The sequence below is a fragment of the Mus caroli genome, unplaced genomic scaffold (assembly GCF_978045245.1).
Source record: "Mus caroli unplaced genomic scaffold, Mus_caroli_1 scaffold_1, whole genome shotgun sequence".
In the NCBI taxonomy this organism is placed as follows: domain Eukaryota; kingdom Metazoa; phylum Chordata; class Mammalia; order Rodentia; family Muridae; genus Mus; species Mus caroli.
In genome coordinates this window covers 19,021,405-19,043,088 of record NW_028227256.1, presented here as the reverse complement: position 1 = coordinate 19,043,088, position 21,684 = coordinate 19,021,405, and the positions used below count along the sequence as shown (strand labels likewise).

The following is a 21,684-nucleotide window of genomic DNA, read 5'->3' as shown; positions in this document are numbered from 1 at the left end:
TATCTGGAAGAGCAGCAAGTTCTGTTAACCACTGATCCATCTCCCCAAACCCATTTGCATATTTCTTGGTCTAGTCAATGTAGCATACTATCGAGACGATCACAGCTACTTTGATTTCCTTTATGACTCATTTATCTGATTGCAATGTTTGCTGATATCTACCTAATTAATTTGCATAAAGGAGCCAGTATTAAAAGAAAATATACCTTCTGCTTTGCTGCAATCTAGCACCATCTAATATAACTATTTTATGTTTAGTATTAAAAAGTTACCCATAGAGATGATCTGCCAGAGTCTGACCAATACAGATTGGATGCACACAGCCCACCATTGAGATGAGCACAGATAACCCCAATGGCGGAGTTAGAGAAAGGATTGAAGGAGCTGATGGGGTTTACAACCCCATAGCATAAACAGCAATATCACTCAACTGGACCCCCCAGAGCTTCCAGGAACTAAACCACCAACCAAAGAGTACACATGGAGGGACCCATGGCTCCAGACACATATGTAGCAGAGGATGGCCTTGTGGGATTCATTGGAAGGAGAGGCTCTTGGTCCTGTGGAGGCTCTATGACCCAGCGTAGGGGGATGCTAGAGCCATGAGGATGGAATGGGAGTGGGTGAGTGGGTTGAGAAGCACCCTCATAGAAGCAGGGGGAAGGGATGGTGGTTGCAGAGGTGAAGCTAGATAGGGAGATATCATTTGAAATGAAAATAAATAAAGTAACAATAAATTTTTAAGCTGAGGTGGCGGTGGCGGTGGCGGTGGTGGCTGAGGCGGCAGCGGTGGCGGCTCTGGGCTTCGTCCCCTACTGCACCATGATGATGCTTGCAGAACTGCTGGTGCTTCTGGCTGCGCTGCTGGCCACGGCCTCAGGCTACTTTGTCACCAGGGTCACGCACTTCGAGTGCTTCTTCGAATGGATCACCTCCAGCACCAAGATGGGCCTCATCTTCGAGGAGGCAGAGGGCGGCTTCTTGGACATCGACGTGGAGATCACAGGGCCAGATAAAAAAGGCATCTAAAGGAGATCGAGAGTCCAGCGGGAAGTACACGTTTGCAGCCCACATGGTTGGGACATACAAGTCCGGCTTTAGTAATAGCTTTAGACTATGATTGTAAAGATTGTAATGTTCACCATTGACATTGCAGAGGCTCCCAAGGGACAAGACATGGAGACAGAAGCTCATCAGAACAAGCTAGAAGAAATGATTAATGAGCTGGCAGTGGCAATGACAGCTGTAAAGCACGAACATGGAAGTCCAGGAGAGAATACACTGAGCCAAGCAGAATGGTCCTTTGGTCCTTCTTCAAAGCTCTTGTTCTAGTTGCCATGACAACGGGACAGATTTACCACCTGAAGAGATTTTTTTGAAATCCGGGGGGTTGTTTAAAAGGCCTTTTCCTGTTGATCCCAAGGTCATGATTTACTTGTCTACCAAACACCTTGGTCATAATAATGTCATTAGTTCATACATTTTTATTTTCTGAATGTTCATGACTTATGTTTCTTTGTGAATAGTAGGTGTTGGGGAAACCTGTTTGAGAGAGTGAAAATTTGACGTTTGATTGGCCTATAATTCTTACTTGAAAGCGGCCCCATTATACAGGTCCTTCCAAGAATCCAGAGGTTGTTAATGGTATATGGGATTATGGTCTTTATTATGTTTTTACCTTTGGTTTTCATAATAAAATGCAGTTCATCCAGGAAGTAACCCACAACCTGACACTACTTGTTAACTGACTGCATTCTAGTAGTCCCTTGGCTGCGGTTCATCATCAGAGGCTCATTTTGTTGTAACAGCAACAGTAATCTGAGTCTTGACCCTTGTGGCCCCGCCTCAAGGCGGAGAGTCCTGATGGGGCCTGTTACCAGGGTGGGCACTCATACTTTCTCTTGAGCTTGATTTAAAGACTCCTCGAAACTCTTCCCCCTAAAATCTCAAGCGGAAGAAGGGTTAAGCCTCTGGGGTTGCTTGCAGTGATAGGCGGCCACTGGTGTCTTTTTGGTCAGTGCCCTTTGGGCCCTGGTTTTCAGTGTCAGCACTAGGGTGTGTTTGTCCTCTGTGGGGTCTTTTTTGGCACATGACAGTTTTGTTTATATAAAATGAAGAGACTGTCTCTCTGATGATGGGTTACTGACAGGCACTCTGCTGTGGGGGTGGGCGGTCCAGGGTTATGTGGTGACTAATGTCTGCTAGTTATCTGGATATTTTATTTTTCTTTTTGGATCTTGCAAGGGGAAAACTACAAGTAACAAGTTTTATAAATTTAATTTAAATTTGTTACAGGCTTTCATGTTCAGGACAAATAATTTTTCAACCTTCGATGATATCCTTGCAACAGTTTGTTGGTAAGGTGACTCTTTCACCTAGGGCAGCTGTTGCATGACAATTGTGTATGTGTGCGAGTGTGTGTGTTTGTGAAACACTTCAGAATTGAATTAAAAGATGTAAATTTAAAATTGGTTGTGTATCTAATATGCCCCAGATTCAGTATATAAACAATTCTTTTTAAAAACAAAACAAAACAAAAAACAATATATATATATTCTTTTTTTTTTTTTTTTTTTTTTTGGTTTTTCGAGACAGGGTTTCTCTTGTAGCCCTGGCTGTCCTGGAACTCACTCTGTAGAGAAGGCTGGCCTTGAACTCAAGAAATCCGCCTGCCTCTGCCTCCCAAGTGCTGGGATTAAAGGTGTGTGCCACCATGCCCGGCCAATAAAGTTTTAAAAAGAAAAAAAAAAAGAAGTCATCCATAATCAGCATTTTGCCTAAAATGAGAGAACAAGCTAGAGAAATGGCTCAGTTGTTAGGAGGATAGACTGCTCTTGCAGAGGACCTGAATTAGGTCCTTGGCACCCATGTCCATGGTTCACAATCACTTGTAATGACAGCCACAGGGGATCCTACACCTTTGTCCTCTGTGGGCACTGGCATAGCATACAAATAGCATCCCCCCACCACATACCCATAATAAAAAGTAATAAAAATAAATCTTTTAAAAAATGAGGAAGGAATAATTTGGGGTTATAAAACCAGTTTTTCCTTTTGACAGAAAATGTACGAAAACAGCAAGAACAGAAGAATAGAAACACAACACTTAAAATCTAAATGCTTAGGGAAACTAGCAGTTATAGTTCAGATTCAAAACACATGTAAGGCTACCTAAAATGTAAAATTTAAACATTGCAGACTCTTGTCAGTAGGAAATAAAAATTCTAGTACCTCTACAACTCACCAATACTGGGTCTTTTAAATAGTTATATATTTATTTATTCATTTATTTATTTATTCACTTTACAACCCAATATTAACTCTACCTCTTCTCCCAGTCACCCCTCAAAGAAGTTCCCCATTTCACTTTTGAGAAGACGAAGCCTCTCTCTGGGTGACATAAATCCCACCAACACCCTAACCGCCTCAAGCCATCCCCAGATGGCTTGTCCGGGCACTTCAAGTCACTGCAGTACTAGGCCCATCCTATTTCACTGAGGCCAGACAAGGTGGGTCACAGGATCCACAGGCAGGGAGACAAGAGGCTCAGGGACAGCTCCTGCTCCACTTGTTGAACCTGCATGAAGACCAAGCTGCTCCTCAGCTACATATGTCCAGCCTGTACTCACTGTTTGCTTGGAAATTCAATCTCTGGAAGTCTCGAAGGATCCAGGAGAGTTGACTCTGTTGGTCTTCCTGTAGATTCCCTGTCCTCTTCAGTTCCATAGTTCTCCTGACTCTTCCTTAAGACTCCTTGAGCTCCAACATAAGTCTCTACATCTCTTTCTATTGGTTCTTGTGTGGAACTTTCATCTCTTTCCATTGGTTCCTCTGTCTGTGAGCCTAACAGAGGATCTTGGGTATTACAACAGACTACATGAAGCTCAAGAAAAAGGAAGACCAAAGTGTGGGTCCTTTTTTGACAGAGGAACAAAAATACTCATGAGAGGAAATATGAAGACAAAGTATGGAGCAGAGACTGAAAGAAAGGCCATCCAGAGACTGCCCCACATGGGGATCCATCCCAAACCCAGACACTATTGTGGATGCCAAGAAGTGCATGCTGACAGGAGCCTGATATAGCTGTCTCCTGAGAGGCTCTGACAGAGCCTGACAAGTACAGAGGCAGATGCTCAAAGCCAGCTACTAGACTGCGCACGGAGTCCCCAATGGAGGAATTAGAGAAAGGACTGAAGGAAGTGATGGGGTGTGCAACCCTTAGGAAAAACAATAATAACCAACCAGACTCCACAGATCTTCCAGAGACTAAACCACCAAGCAAAGAGTACATATGGAGGAACCCATGGCTCCAGCCACACAAGTAGCAGAGGCTGGCCTTGTCAGGTATCAATGGAAGGAGAGGCTCTTGGTCCTATGAAGGCTTGATGCCCCATTGTAGGGGAATGTGAGGGTGAGGAGGCAGGAGTGGCTAGGTGGGTGGATGGGGGAACACCCTAACAGAAGCAGGGGGAGGATGATGGCATAGGGGGTTCCGTGGGGAAAACCAGGAAAGGGGATAACATTTGAAATGTAAAAAAAAATAAAATATCCAATAAAAGAAAAGAAAGGAAAAAAAACAGTGCCAGATTGGTTCTGACCCATGGAATGAGTCTGAATTTGGGACAGTCATTGGGCATTCCCTCAGTCTCTGCTCTATATTTGTCCTTGCACATCTTTTGCATGGAAGGTTTTGTGGGTGAATTTCTGGCCATTTCCCTCCACTGGGAGTCCTTACCTGGCTACAGGGAGTGGTCATTTCATTTTCTATATTCCCAAATGCTAAGAGTCTCAGCTAGAGTCGTCACCATAGGCCCTCTGGGGCCTCCCCCCATTTCAGATCTCTGGCACATCCTAGGGGTTGCTCCTCCCTTTTCTAACCCCTGCTTTTCCTACATACTATTTCTCCCTTCCTTGCTCTGCTCCTCTCCACTTGCCCCTTCCCACAGTTCCCACCTTCCTTTGACCTCCTTATATCTATCTTGTTTTTCCTTCTGAGAAACATTCAGTCATCCTCCCTTGGAAGTCTCCTTGTTACTTGGCTTCTCTGGGTCTGCTGATTATAGCGTAGTAATCCTGCAATTTGTGGCTAATATCCACTTATAAGTGTGTACATACTATGTATGTATGTATGTATGTCCTTTGGGTCTGGTTACCTCACCAAGGATGATATTTTCTAGTTCCATACATTTGCTTGCAAAAATCATGATGTCTTTATTTTTAATGTCTGGTTAATATCCCAATGTGGAAATGAACCAGATTTTCTTTATACATTCTTTAGGCAAGGGACATATAGGATATTGCCAGGTTTTGGCTATTACCAATCAAACTGCTATGAACATAGTTGAGCACGTGTCATTTGTGGCATCTTTTGGGTATATACCCAGGATTGCTATAGCTGCATTTTGAGGTAGAAGTATTCCCAATCTTCTGAGAAACTACCACACTTATTTCCAGAATGGTTGTACAAGCTTGCACTCCCACTACAGTGGAGGAGTGTTCCTCTTGCTCTACCACCTTGCCAACATGTACTGTCCTTTGAGTTTTGGATCTTAGCCATTCTCATTGGTGTACAGAGTTGTTTTGATTTGCATTTCCATGATGACTAAGATCTTTGAATATTTCTCTAGGTGCTTCTTGGCCATTCTAGATTCCTCTGTTGAGAATTCTCTGCCTTAGTTCTGTACCCCATTTTTATTGTGTTTTTTAGATTTTTGGTGTCTAACTTCTTGTGTTCTTTATATATTTTGGATATTAACCCTCTGTAAAATGCAGAGTTAGTGAAGATCTTTTCCTAATCTGTAGGCTTCCTTTTTTGTACCAATGATAGTGTCCTTTGCCTTACACAAGCTTTTCAGTTTCATGGATTCCCATTTATTAATTCTTGACCTCAGTGACTGAGCCATTGGTGTTCTGTTCTGGAAGTTGTCTCTTGTACTGAAAAGTTCAAAGCCATTCCCCATTTTCTGTTTTGTTAGATTTAGTGTATCTGGTTTACACTGAGATTTTTCATCCATTTGCACTTGAATTTTGTGCAGAGTAATAAATATGGATCTATTTGCCTTCTACTATGTGAACCCTAACCCTAACCCTTTTCCATTGTATGGTTTGGGCTTCTTTGTCAAAATCCAAGTGTCCATAGGGATGTGGATTTATTTCTTGGTCTTCGAGTTGATTCCATTTGATTCCACTGATCTGCCACTCTGTTTCTCTGCCAATACCATGCAGTTTTTATTACTATTGCTTTGTAGTACAGTTGAAGTCAAGAAAAGAGATACCTGTAGAAGTTATTGTATTGTTTATCAGGTGTGGTTCTCTGGTAGAATTTTTGGGATTTCTTATGTATACTATCATATTATCTATGAATAGAAATACTTTGTTTTCTTCCTTTCCAATTTATATCCATTTGATATCCTTTAGTTGTCTTAAGGCTCTAGCTAGAATTAAAGTACTATATTGAAGAGATAGGGGGAGAATACTCATTCTTATCTCATCCCCAATTTTAGTGTAAATGCTTTATGGTTGTCTCCATTTAATTTGATGTTGGCCATTGGCTCACTGTTTATTGCCTTCATTGTGTATGCTTATTAGCCTTGTATCCTTGATCTCTCCAAGCTTATCATGAAGGAGTGCTGGATTTTATCAAACAGTTTTCAGTTTCAACTGATATGATTTTGTGTGTCCTTTTCTTTCAGTTTGTGTCTATGATGGATTAATTTGATGGATTTTTTGCATTCTAAACTACCCCTTCATCCCTGGGATGAAGCCTATTTGATCATGGTTGATGATGCCTTAGAAGTGTTTTGGATTCAGTTTGTATTTTATTGAGTATATTTGCATCAATGTTTAAAATTAATCAAATTCGGAAATCCGGCCTACATAGGGCCACAAGCCTCTTCCGGTCAGAAAAGCACCTGGGTAGTGAGGGCCCAGGGTCGGCTGACACTCGCCAGCTACCCACAACACCCGCCACAGGATCTTAAGACTTCTGGTGAGTGGAACACAGCTTCTGCTCCAATCCAATTGCGCGCGGGACCTGAGACTGCACTAGTTAGGGAAGCAGAAACCGGCCTGAGTAGGGCCCAGGCCTCATCCGGCCGGATCAGCACCTGGGTAGCTAGAGCGCAGGGTCGGCTGACACCTGCCAGCTACCCACGACCCCCGCCACAGGATTTTGAGACTGCTGGTGAGTGGAACACAGCTTCTGCTCCAGTCCAATCACGCGGGACCTGAGACTGTTCTGGTTGGGGAGAGAGAAATCCGGCCTACATAGGGCCACAAGCCTCTTCCGGTCAGAAAAGCACCTGGGTAGCGAGGGCGTAGGGTCGGCTGACACTCGCCAGCTACCCACAACACCCGCCACAGGATCTTAAGATTCTGGAGAGTGGAACACAGCTTCTGCTCCAATCCAGTTGTGCACGGGACCTGAGACTGCATTAGTTAGGGAAGCAGAAACCGGCCTGAGTAGGACCACAGGCCTCTTCTGGCTGGGCCAGCACCGGGGTACTGCCAGCAACCCACGACCCCCGCCACAGGATTTTGAGACTTCTGGTGAGTGGAACACAGCTTCTGCTCCAATCTTTAAACAGTGACAACGACAACAACTAACCTCAGAGATTACCAGATGGCGAAAGGTAAACATAATAATCTTACTAACAGAAACCAAGACCACTCACCATCATCAGAACCCAGCCACTTCGCCCAGTCCAGGGCACCCCAACACACCGGAAAAGATAGACACGGATCTAAAAGCATATCTCCTGATGATGGTAGAGGATTTCAAGAAGGACTTTAATAACACACTTAAAGAAATACAAAGGAACACTGGTAAACAGGTAGAAGACAGTAAAGAGGAAGCACAAAAATCCCTTAAAGAATTGCAGGAGAACACTGCTAAAGAGTTACAAATCCTTAAAGAAAAACAGGATAACATAATCAAACAGGTAGAAGTCCTTACAGAAAAACAGGAAAACACATCCAAACAGATGATGGAAATGAACAAAACCATACTAGACCTAAAAAGGGAAGTAGACACAATAAAGAAAACCAAAAATGAGGCAACACTGGAGATAGAAACCCTAGGAAAGAAATCTGGAACCATAGATACCAGCATCAGCAACAGAATACAAGAGATGGAAGAGAGAATCTCAGGTGCAGAAGATTCCATAGAGAACATCGGCACAACAATCAAGGAAAATGTAAAATGCAAAAAGATCCTAACTCAAAACATCCAAGAAATACAGGACACAATGAGAAGACCAAACCTACGGATAATAGGAGTGGATGAGAATGAAGATTTTCAACTCAAAGGACCAGCAAACATCTTCAACAAAATTATAGAAGAAAACTTCCCAAATCTAAAGAAAGAGATGCCCATGAACATACAAGAAGCCTATAGAACTCCAAATAGACTGGACCAGAAAAGAAATACCTCCCGACACATAATAATCAGAACAATAAATGCTCTAAATAAAGATAGAATACTAAAAGCAGTAAGAGAAAAAGGCCAAGTAACATATAAAGGCAAGCCTATCAGAATTACACCAGATTTTTCACCAAAGACTATGAAAGCCAGAAGATCCTGGACGGATGTTATACAGACACTAAAAGAACACAAACTCCAGCCCAGGCTACTATACCGAGCCAAACTCTCAATTAACATAGATGGAGAAACCAAAGTATTCCACGACAAAACCAAATTCACACATTATCTCTCCAGGAATCCAGCCCTTCAAAGGATAATAACAGAAAAAAACCAATACAAGAACAGGAACCACGCCCTAGAAACAACAAGAAGGTAATCCCTCAACAAACCTAAAAGAAGACAGCCACAAGAACAGAATGCCAACTTTAACAACAAAAATAACAGGAAACAACAATTACTTTTCCTTAATATCTCTTAATATCAATGGACTCAACTCCCCGATAAAAAGACATAGACTAACAAACTGGCTACACAAACAAGACCCAACATTTTGCTGCTTACAGGAAACTCATCTCAGAGAAAAAGATAGACACTACCTCAGAATGAAAGGCTGGAAAACAATTTTCCAAGCAAATGGTATGAAGAAACAAGCTGGAGTAGCCATTCTAATATCTGATAAGATTGACTTCCAACCCAAAGTCATTAAAAAAGACAGGGAGGGACACTTCATACTCATCAAAGGTAAAATCCTCCAAGAGGAACTATCAATCCTGAATATCTATGCTCCAAATACAAAGGCAGCCACATTCATTAAAGAAACTTTAGTAAATCTCAAAGCACACATTGCACCTCATACAATAATAGTGGGAGACTTCAACACACCACTTTCACCAATGGACAGATCATGGAAACAGAAACTAAACAGGGACACAGAGAAACTAAGAGAAATTATGAATCAAATGGATCTGGCAGATATCTACAGAACATTCTATCCTAAAACAAAAGGATTTACCTTCTTCTCAGCACCTCATGGTACCTTCTCCAAAATTGACCACATAATTGGTCACAAAACAGGCCTCAACAGATACAAAAATATTGAAATTGTCCCATGCATCCTATCAGATCACCATGGACTAAGGCTGATCTTCAATAACAAAATAAATAATAGAAAGCCAACCTTCACGTGGAAACTGAACAACACTCTTCTCAATGATACCTTGGTCAAGGAAGGAATAAAGAATGAAATTAAGGACTTTTTAGAGTTCAATGAAAATGAAGCCACAACATACCCAAACTTATGGGACGCAATGAAAGCATTTCTAAGAGGAAAACTCATAGCTCTGAGTGCCTCAAAAAGGAAACTAGAGAGAGCACACATTAGCAGCTTGACAACACACCTAAAAGCACTAGAACAAAAGGAAGCAAATTCACCCAAGAGGAGTAGACGGCAGGAAATAATCAAACTCAGGGGCGAAATCAACCAAGTGGAAACAAGAAGAACTATTCAAAGAATCAACCAATCAAGGAGCTGGTTCTTTGAGAAAATCAACAAGATAGATAAACCCTTAGCCAGACTCACTAGAGGGCACAGGGAAAGCATCCTAATTAACAAAATCAGAAATGAAAAAGGAGACATAACAACAGATCCTGAAGACATCCAAAACACCATCAGATCCTTCTACCAAAGGCTATACTCAACAAAACTGGAGAACCTGGATGAAATGGAGAAGTTCCTAGACAGATACCAGGTACCAAAGTTGAATCAAGATCAGGTTAATGATCTAACAGCCCTATATCCCCCAAAGAAATAGAAGCAGTCATTAATAGTCTCCCAACTAAAAAAAGCCCAGGACCAGATGGGTTTAGTGCAGAGTTCTATCAGACCTTCAAAGAAGATCTAATCCCAGTTCTTCACAAACTATTCCACAAAATAGAAACAGAAGGTACTCTACCCAACTCCTTCTATGAAGCCACAATTACTCTGATACCTAAACCACAAAAAGACCCAACAAAGATAGAAAACTTCAGACCAATATCCCTTATGAATATTGATGCAAAAATCCTCAATAAATTTCTTGCTAACCGAATCCAAGAACACATCAAAACAATCATCCATCCTGACCAAGTAGGTTTCATCCCAGGGATGCAGGGATGGTTCAATATACGGAAATCAATCAACGTAATCCACTATATAAACAAACTCAAAGACAAAAACCACATGGTCATCTCGTTAGATGCGGAGAAAGCATTTGACAAGATCCAACACCCATTTATGATAAAAGTCTTGGAAAGATCAGGAATTCAAGGCCCATACCTAAACATGATAAAAGCAATCTACAGCAAACCAGTAGCCAACATCAAAGTAAATGGTGAGAAGCTTGAAGCAATCCCTCTAAAATCAGGGACTAGACAAGGCTGTCCACTTTCTCCATACCTATTCAACATTGTACTTGAAGTCCTAGCCAGAGCAATTTGACAACAAAAGGAGATCAAAGGGATACAAATTGGAAAAGATGAAGTCAAAATATCACTCTTTGCAGATGATATGATAGTATATATAAGTGACCCTAAAAATTCCACCAGAGAACTCCTAAGCCTGATAAACAGCTTCGGTGAAGTAGCTGGATATAAAATTAACTCAAACAAATCAATGGCCTTTCTCTACACAAAGAATAAACAGGCTGAGAAAGAAATTAGGGAAACAACACCCTTCTCAATAGTCACAAATAATATTAAATATCTTGGAGTGACTCTAACTAAGGAAGTGAAAGATCTGTATAATAAGAACTTCAAGTCTCTGAAGAAAGAAATTATAGAAGATCTCAGAAGATGGAAAGATCTCCCATGCTCATGGATTGGCAGGATCAACATTGTAAAAATGGCTATCTTGCCAAAAGCAATCTACAGATTCAATGCAATCCCCATCAAAATTCCAAATCAATTCTTCAACGAATTAGAAAGTGCAATCTGCAAATTCATCTGGAATAACAAAAAACCTAGGATAGCAAAAACTCTTCTCAAGGATAAAAGAACCTCTGGTGGAATCACCATGCCGGACCTAAAGCTCTACTACAGAGCAATTGTGATAAAAACTGCATGGTACTGGTATAGTGACAGACAAATAGACCAATGGAATAGAATTGAAGACCCAGAAATGAACCCACACACCTACGGTCACTTGATCTTCGACAAGGGAGCTAAAAATATCCAGTGGAAGAAAGACAGCATTTTCAACAAATGGTGCTGGCACAACTGGTTGTTAACATGTAGAAGAATGCGAATCGATCCATTCCTATCTCCTTGTAGTAAGGTCAAGTGTAAGTGGATCAAGGAACTTCACATAAAACCAGAGACACTGAAACTTATAGAGGAGAAAGTGGGGAAAAGCCTTGAAGATATGGGCACAGGGGAAAAATTCCTGAATAGAACAGTAATGGCTTGTGCTGTAAGATCGAGAATTGACAAGTGGGACCTCATGAAACTACAAAGCTTCTGCAAGGCTAAAGACACCGTCAATAAGACGAAAAAACCACCAACAGATTGGGAAAGGATCTTCACCTATCCTAAATCAGATAAGGGACTAATATCCAATATATATAAAGAACTCAAGAAGGTGGACTCCAGAAAGTCAAATAACCCCATTAAAAAATGGGGCTCAGAACTGAACAAAGAATTCTCACCTGAGGAATACCAAATGGCAGAGAAGCACCTGAAAAAATGTTCAACATCCTTAATCATCAGGGAAATGCAAATCAAAACAACCCTGAGATTCCACCTCACACCAGTCAGAATGGCTAAGATCAAAAATTCAGGTGACAGCAGATGCTGGCGAGGATGTTTAGAAAGAGGAACGCTCCTCCATTGTTGGTGGGATTGCAAGCTTGTACAACCACTCTGGAAATCAGTCTGGCGGTTCCTCAGAAAATTGGACATAGTACTACCGGAGCATCCAGCAATACCTCTCCTGGGCATATATCCAGAAGATGTCCCAACCGGTAAAAAGGACACATGCTCCACTATGTTCATAGCAGCCCTATTTATAATAGCCAGAAGCTGGAAAGAACCCAGATGTCCCTCAACAGAGGAATGGATACAGAAATTATGGTACATTTACACAATGAAGTACTACTCAGCTATTAAAAAGAATGAATTTATGAAATTCCTAGCCAAATGGATGGACCTGGAGGGCATCATCTTGAGTGAAGTAACACAATCACAAAAGAACTCACACAATATGTAGTCACTGATAAGTGGATATTAGCCCAAAACTTAGGATACCCAAGATATAAGATACAATTTGCTAAACGCATGAAACTCAAGAAGAATGAAGACCAAAGTGTGGACACTGTGCACCTTCTTAGAATTAGGAACAAAACACCCAGGGAAGGAGTTACAGAGACAAAGTTTGTAACTGTGATGAAAGGATGGACCATTTAGAGACTGCTGTATCCAGGGATCCATCCCATAATCAGCTTCTAAACGCTGACACCATTGCATACACTAGCAAGATTTTGCTGAAAGGACCCAAATATAGCTGTCTCTTGTGAGACGATGCCGGGGCCTAGCAAACACAGGAGTAGATGTTCACAGTCAGCTATTGGATGTATCACAGGGCTCCCAATGGAGAAGCTAGAGAAAGTACCCAAGGAGCTAAAGGGATCTGCAACCCTATTGTTGGAACAACATGATGTACTAACCAGAACCCCGGAACTTTTGTCTCTAGCTGCATATGTATCGAAAGATGACCTAGTCGGCCATCAATGTAAAGAGAGGCCCACTGGACTTGCAAACTTTATATGCCCCAATATAGGGGAATGCCAGGGCCAAAAGAGTGGGAATGGGTGGGTAGGGAAGTGGGGGGCGCTATGGGGGACTTTTGGGATAGCATTGGAAATGTAATTGAGGAAAATATGTAATAAAAATATTTAAAAAAAATAATCAAATTCTCTTCTTTGTAGCATGTTTGCATATTTTAGGTATCAGTGATGGTGGCTTCAGAGAAGAGTTTGGCAATATTCCTTCTGTTTCTCTTTAGTGAAATAGTTTGAGGAGTATTGGCATTATTATTGGTATTAGCTCCTCTTTGAAAGTTTGGTAGGATTCTACACCAAAACCATCTGGCCCAGAGCTCCTTGTAGTTGGTGGTGCTTATATCTGTAGTTCCTGTTCTCTTTCCTAGGTTTTCCATCTCTGGGATTGCCTCAGTTTGTGTTTTCTTCATTGCTTCTATTTACCTTTTCAGGTCTTAGACAATTTTATTCATGTCCTTCACCTGTTTGACTGTATTTTCCTGTATTTCTCTATATTTATTTGCTTCCTCTGTTAATGCCGCTACCTGTTTGAATGTAGTTTTCTGTATTTCATTAAGGGATTTACTAATGTCCTCTTAAAGGCCTCTATCATCATTATAAGATTGGATTTAGGAACTGCTTCTTGTGCTTCAGCTTCATTAGCATGCAAGGTTTGTTCTTTTAGGATACCTGGGCTCTGGTGGTGCCATATTGTTTTGGGTCTTTTTGATTGTGTTCTAATGTTGCCCTTTAAGCATCTGGTTTTCCCTGGTGTTGGCTGGATGGCAGCAGGACTTCTCATGAAGTTGGGAGAAGCCATGGGCCAAGCAATAGAAGTCAAGGTACAAGACTCTGCTGCCTGTGCCTCAGACAGACCCCACTCTGAATGTTGTGTTCCTGGTGGTTCCTATTCTTCAGACTATGCCCCAGTTGGACCCAACTGGAATGGCTGGTGCAGCTGAATAGGGTAGGATTGGTGTAGCAAGGTTCTGAGCTGGTTAGTCTTGGAATCTGCCAAGGTTTCCACAGGGAAGCAGGCTGCTCTTGGGACCCCTCAAGTACCCTCCTTACAGAAGAGCAAACCCAGAGCTAGAAAATGGGGCTTGGAGGATCACATACAACTCACCCCTACATGCTGTTGCTAGTAGACCAAATAAGGGCAGATCCAACTAGGATCAGATTGGTCTAGCAGGGTTCCAAGCTGGTTAGTTTTTGGACCCCAGAGGTTGCCATAGGAAGGCGGGATATTCTTGGTGTCCCATACGCTCCTCTGAACTGAGAAGCAAAACCAGAGCTAGACAATGGGGCTCAGGGCACCAAAGCCACGCATCTGTGCTAGATCTTTTAAATCTTAGTCATTAAAACATGTCTTTAATACTAGTACTTGGGTGCGAGATGCAGGAGGATGTCTATGAATTTTATGCCAGCCTGGTCTACACAGTCAGTTCTAGGCTGGACAGAAATACATAATGAAATCTTGTTGTGAAAAGTAAATAAAGTAAAATAAAATAAAATAAAAATAGATGTATGGCTATAATTTTTATAGGCTTACTTTGTGATACGTTAATGCTAGTATTATTTTGTACCTTTCCCTATCTTTATTTGGTGTGTGATAACATTTTACAAATTATCTACTAAATATTCTGTTCACTTGAAAATTAAGGTATATTTTTCTTATCATTGTGTTTTATAAATTCATACTTTGTCCAGCTAACAGACAATGATTGGATAAATTCTAACATTAATACCTCAGCTACCAAAACAAATAAGCAAAAAACACCAACTTTTAGATAACATTTCTCTGATGAAGCAGACTCCTTTACCTACTGAGCCATCTCATTACCTTGCCTATCTAATATATCTATCTGTTCCTTTGAGCTGTCTTAATTACTCTATAGTCATACAAATTATTCATGGCAAGTACAAATCCATGTTACCTCTCAATATTTCTCACACTACCATCATGTACAACATTTTTTTGTGGATTATCCACCTATTATTTTGATGCTTATATAAATCCTTTAGCATTTATTTTTAGTGTAGTTTTCATGAATCCAACTATTTCAGAAGATATCACCACCAGATTTCTGTTTGAAACTGAAAGTATCAATGTTCTAATAATTTCTGGCATTCCTGGTGGCTGTTACAAAGTTGGCTACTGAGCAATCTACTACTTCCTTGCAGGGCAATACACAATTATTTATCAATCTTATATAGATTTTCTTCTTCACTTTAGATCGTCAACATTTTCACAATTGTATGTCTGAATAATTTTTAGCTCAAATTTTGTGATACATTCATTCATGTGTAGTTATGACAAGCAATATAGTCCAATCAAGGAGAATAGTGCTGACAGTTTCCCTGTACACACACTCCTAACTCTTCTGCAAACTCCTTGATATACCAGGACAGATAGAAACTTAATTCTTTCCAATATTGGTTAAGGTTGCATCCCACACTCTAAGCAGTTCCCAGTTTTGCCATGTTATGTAATTCCGAAACCTTTATTTTAACCTGGAATCTTACAGCTCACAAATTTGCTTCTTAGCTATTTCCTTGCTGCTCTTAAATCTTGCCAATGAGCCCATAATATTACAGTTTTACGATAAAAACATAGTTTCTATTTTTAAAACAAGTAATTTTTTTATGTTTCTAATTCTCAAACTTACTTTTAAAATATGTTTGGCTTATGAGTATACATTACAATATTCAAACTGTTTCATTTTGAAATCTATGGATTTCATCTATTAGTTATTTTTTAGCATTACTCTTTTGTTTCTGGTTCATCCCTAATGTGAGAGTTTACCTCTTGCCCAGCTGCAGTTAGATACAAATCCTTGGTTTTGTTATTTTTGCAAGGCTGAGGATTCAGCTCAAAACATTGTGTGAGCTAAGCATTAGTTCTTTCACTAATCCACATAGTTAGCTTCAAAAATGATTTTCAAAATCTGTCACCTTGGCCCAGGTGCCTCCCATAACCACACCAAAAACTTCAGCATCTTTACATGTCTCTTTGGGGAGACAAGCATCCTCTAGGTAAACTGGCCTCAACCTTCTGAATGTTCAGTTTATCTTATGTTTTGGTCAGGCAGAAGTTCACTATCTAGTTAGTTCCCTTGTGCCTTTCAGAATAATTTTAAACATTTTGTTTTCCATTTCCATTGTGATTTTAGGGTGCTGAAGACCTACTCAGTAGAATTTGTGATCTTTGAGAGTATGATGCCAGTAAATAGTGCATGCACACATACATGCATGCACTCACACACTCACACACACACCCTCTACTTTGTGGGATGCTTCTAAAGACTCACTTGTAAATGAATAGGAAAATTTGGGAGGATATTATCAGATCAAATCATAGTCATATGATAGCCATAATAGTCTGTGAGATCAACCACACAACTACAGAAACTCTGTTTATTTATTTACTTTTGAGGTTAAAAAAAATGATGAACAGATTGCCAAAACTTCTTGGCATGAGTACAAGTAAAACACAGAATGGAACATGGGGGTGAGGGAGACCAGATTTGTTTGCCATATTAAGCCCATAAGTTCATTTACTACTGAAAGTCCAAGGCAATAGAATTTAGAATAATTTAACAACTGTTTTCTGTTTGTTTGGTTTTTTTTTTGTATTTTTCCTTTAGTTTTAAAATTGAAGCCTTTGAATTACCTACAAGGGAGGTCAGTAACTGTGGCTATTCCATCTAATGCGTCTTTAGAAGCCTGCTGTGTTTTGGAAAGTTATGAAATGGAGCTTGGGAAGACAAGTAAGCAAGAGGGCAGTCCTGACAAGGGAAGCCTGTGCCTGCCTCTTCAGCAAATTTCAGACAGAGAACCACAAGGCAACAGTAATATCCAGATATGTCAAATAAGTGGACCTCAATTATCACTCCTTGATTAAGCAGGGAATTAGAAAATCGAAGCCCCTTTTAGATAGGAACAAAAATAAAAGGGTGAAGCTCAAGAATTTGTCCTTGACAATACTCGTGTAGACTCTGTAAGGTAAACCATTCATGTTAGGTGGTTATAATGCCCAGTGAAAACCAGTAAGGTGTTTTAAAAAACGAACAACAACAACAACAACAACAAAAAAAAGATAATATAAACTAAGAAAAGGGGTCATGTGAGAGATGTCCATAAGTAAATTGAAGCAAATTGAATGTAGTGTCTTCAACAGCCATTTAGGATGAAGATTATCCAGGAGAGAAAGGATTTGTACATACAAATGTGCATCATTGCCACATTCTTTGTTTTCTTTTGCCTCTACAGAGAAAGATATGGTAAGGCCAAAGGTCTGTAAACTTTAAAGAATTAAGAAACATTAGGGTTCAAATATCTGCATCTGACTCTTTCAGCTGCTTGTTGGGTCTTCTGGAGAGCAGTCATGATAGGTCCATTTTGTGAGCGCTCCACAGCCTCAGTAATAGTGTCAGGCCTTGGGACCTCCCCTTGATCTGGATCCCACTTTGGAACTGTCCCTGGACCTTCTTTTCCTCAGGCTCCTCTCCATTTCCATCCCTGCAGTTCTTTCAGACAGGAACAATTATGGATCAGAGATGTGACTGTGGGATGGCAACCCCATCCCTCACTTGATGGCCTGTCTTACTGCCGAAGGTAGGCTTTATAAGTTCTCTCTCCATAGTGTTGGACATTTCATCTATGGTCCCTCCCTTTGATTCCTAAGAGTTTCTTACCTCCCAGGTCTCTGGTGCATTCTGGAGGGTCACCCCTAACCTCCTAATTCCTGAGATTGGCTGTTTCCATTCTTTCTGCTGGCCCTCAGGGCTTCAGTTCTTTTACCTCTCCCAATACCAGATCAGGTTCCAGGGTCCCCTGACTTTCCCCTCTCCCACCCATGGACAGAGCAGCTGACCCCTGTTGTTGAGTTAGGAAGGCTGAAAAAAGCTGAGGAGAAGGGTGATCTTGTAGAAGGACCAGCAGTCTCAATTAATCTGTTCCCCTGAGATCTCTCAAACACTAGATCACCAGACAGCATATACCAGCTGATATGAAGCCCTCAACACACATACAGTAGAGGACATCCAGGTCCTAACCCTCAAGAGACTGGAGACCTCAGAGAGTTTAGAGGGCAGGTTGGGTGGAGGGTGGGTGCATTCATGTGGAGAAGGGGTGTGGTGGGGAGGGGGTTTGGGATGTGGAGCAGTTAGAGGGTGGATCGGGGGAGGGTTGGGAATGGAATATGGAGTGTAAAAAATAAATTGATTTAAAAAAAACATTAGGGTTGACTTATTCAAAATCACTTATTCAAAATCAGGTCTATACTGATTGTACAAAGATGCTAGTGTAGATTAGGAATTTTCTAATATTTTGGGATACCCATATTATGAATTTGAGTTTTCTCTTTAGTGCTCATTGAAGATTACTTCTTGATTATGTTCACAAAATACAGAACCATATATTAAAAATTCATATAAAAATATATAAAGCACAGAAATATCAAGGCAATACTCTACCAAACAAGATTACCCTCAATTAAGGGCAGATTAAGAAAAAAATGTATTATCCTTATTTTATAGTCTCATTAATAGTAGCTTTCAATCCCATCCCATTCCCTGGCCATTCTGAGAACCCCAAATAAACATCATCAGAACCTACATGTCATTTTGTCACTGAATGCTTTCAAGTAGAAATAGCAAAACTATTTACACAAACTATATTATTTACTTTTGTATGGTCTAGCACTGAATACCAATGGAATTCTCAAATATAACCAAAATCTTAATTTTTTTGCTTCTGAGATTCATTGATGTTGTATGGGTTTGCGATTTATTCATTTCACTGAATTTACTGTTCCCTAGGGATTTTCCAGTGTGTGTACTTAGGTTACTATTGGATTGTATCTAGTCCCCCCTTCTAGCACCTAGTAGCAAACAGTACTCTTCTAAGAACATTTTTGTACATATTTCTAGGTATCCACAAGCGTAGAGTTCTCAGAAATACAGGGAAAACTGGAAATATTAGGTCACAGGGCTTCTGGATATTTGGTTCAATTGGGAAACCCAAATACTTTTAGATGAAAATTTCAGGTTATATATAACCCCACTGCCTAGTGATGGCTTCATAGATGTGGCCGATTATGAATCTCTCTCGGTTTTGTTATTGTTGTTGTTGCTGTTGTTTTTTGTTTGGTTCTGTTTTGTTTGTTTGTTTGTTTGTTTGTTTGTTTGAGACAGGGTTTCTCTGTGTAGCTCTGGTTGTCATGGAACTCACTCTCTATGCTAGGATGGCCTAGAACTCACAAAGATCTGCCTGCCTCTGCCCTCCAAGTGCTGGGATTGAAGGCAGTGCTCAGATTTTTAGGACAATTTCTAGTGAGTATAGATGAGCTTTTCATCATTGTCTTAATTTTCATTCTTGTGGTTCCTAATGAGACCTAACAAGTTGTTCATCTACAGCTTTCCTTCTCTCTCAAGAGAAATGACTCCAGGCCAGTGACTCTGCCCCCCTTTTTCTTATATTGAGTCATTTGTCTTTTCCTTGTAGACATTTCAAATATTTCTTGTACTCTATAGTCCAAATATTTATCAAGTATATAAAAATATATAAACACATAGCATACATATACAAACATTAATTAGTATGGTAAATCCCTCTTCTAAGGTTTTACTTTTATTTACTTTATCAATATTTTTAGCAGAAGTTCTTATTTTAATAGACTCAGTACATCTTGAGAGTGCCTTGTTTTAGAAAGGATTCTTTATACATGGACAGAGAGATCCTTCCCCCATCACACTAATGAGAAGTCACTTTCTGTATCGTTTTCCCATAGCTGTCTCAGTATCTTTTCTTACATACTTTTTAAAAATCAAATCAGCATTAATAGGAAATCTCAACCAACTCCTTTTCAACCAAGTGTATATTTTCTTTGTATCCTAGAGTGTCTTTTTTTTTTTTTTTTTTGGTTTATTGAATGCAATCATTTAATTTTTCTGATTAATTCTTATGATCGATCAAGGGGTAGCTATTCTTTTCAGGAATGTCATTGCAATTGGGGGATTTTTTTTTTATCTTGTAAGACCCCCTTTCAGGGACTGCCACTCTAGTCTCAGTAGAGAGAGAGCACCCAAAGAAACATGAGAATCCTTCTTGCTATAAGCACATGAGGCAGTTTAATGACAGAGCTCCGGGTGGAAACATATCTCACACAGGAGACAGTGGATTCAACCCCAAGGCTTGAAATCTAGGGGATTTTATGGGGTAAAGGGCTTAGGAGTGGGGAATTCAGCATAGTGACACACTATTGGCTTATTCAAACATCAGCAAAAGAATACGTGTAGATCAGGGTGTCAGAGTTCTGTGAGTTGTTGACTCAGTTCAGATAGCCCTGTTATGCCTTTACATTCCTCTTTATCTTTATAGTCAAGCTGTACCCAGGAATGCTCTGGTTTGTTTTTCTTTGTTCCCAGCCCCAGGCAACCTCTAGGCTCACAAACAACCAGCAATTTCTGAGTAAGTTATATGACTTACAGGTCTTGAAATTTCATCTTCCTTTCATTCTTTGATACAGTACTGTTTAAATTATACAGTTTATCATATAATGTAACTGAATTAAAAACAAACAAGAAACTTTGTCAGAATTGCCTTTCACTAGAATGGTATTGAAATTACCAATTAATTTTTAAAAAGCACTCAGTGATCTAATCAACAAACACTGTCATGTGTAACTAACTTGATTAGATCTTAATTACTGATGATGTATGTACCATTTTCCATTTATATCTTTGAGACTATTAAATTCATTAATTTCAATGTCATGATAAAACTCCTATTTGTTGGTTCCATTTGAAAATTCTCTGAAACAAATTCAAAAAAAATTGAAGCTTTGAGTTGATCCATATGTCTAACAGTTTTGATAAATTAGTCAATCATTCTTTAACAGTGTTTATAATTTAAGAAATCATACCATCTGTGAAAAATAAAGTTTTGGACTCCAGCAAGGGAAGTAGGTAGGCTAAAGACAGAGCTTCACCTCTCCCTCAGCTCCTCCAAATAAAGTAGCATCTCCAGCTCTGCAGCAGACTACTGTTTCAGGTCTCTCCCCCTATGCTCATATTTTGTGGACCACACAGATATTCCCAGCTAACATCCCTTCTTCAACTCATTGTTTGACCCTAATCTCAACTCCAGCCAACACTCACCAGGGAACTGACAGGCTACTCCATCCATGGAAGCAGGTGGGCTAACTGCAGATTGTTACCTGTCTGTGTGTACCCAAAGTCCAGCCCCCCATTCTTATCCCAGCTCTTTAGAAGACCTTCTGCTGTGGCCACATCTTTATTTCTTTGCCCATTTCTAGGGAACTAAGCCAATCCTGCTGGAACACCCTGATTTCTTCCCTCTTGTGTACTCCTTCAGCAGCTCCTTATTAACTCATTCCCATTTCTACAAGTCAGCTCCCAAACTAGAAACACATTTTATCTAGAATCCCCAGTGGCCACATCTATCAGA

The 21,684-nt window shown here is 40.2% G+C and overlaps 1 pseudogene; it reads left to right on the top strand.

The window, feature by feature from the left end:
• Window positions 1-822: 822 nt before the first annotated feature.
• On the top strand, window positions 823-1,398 carry LOC110304941 (transmembrane emp24 domain-containing protein 2 pseudogene; annotated as a pseudogene).
• The last annotated feature ends 20,286 nt before the right edge of the window (window positions 1,399-21,684 follow it).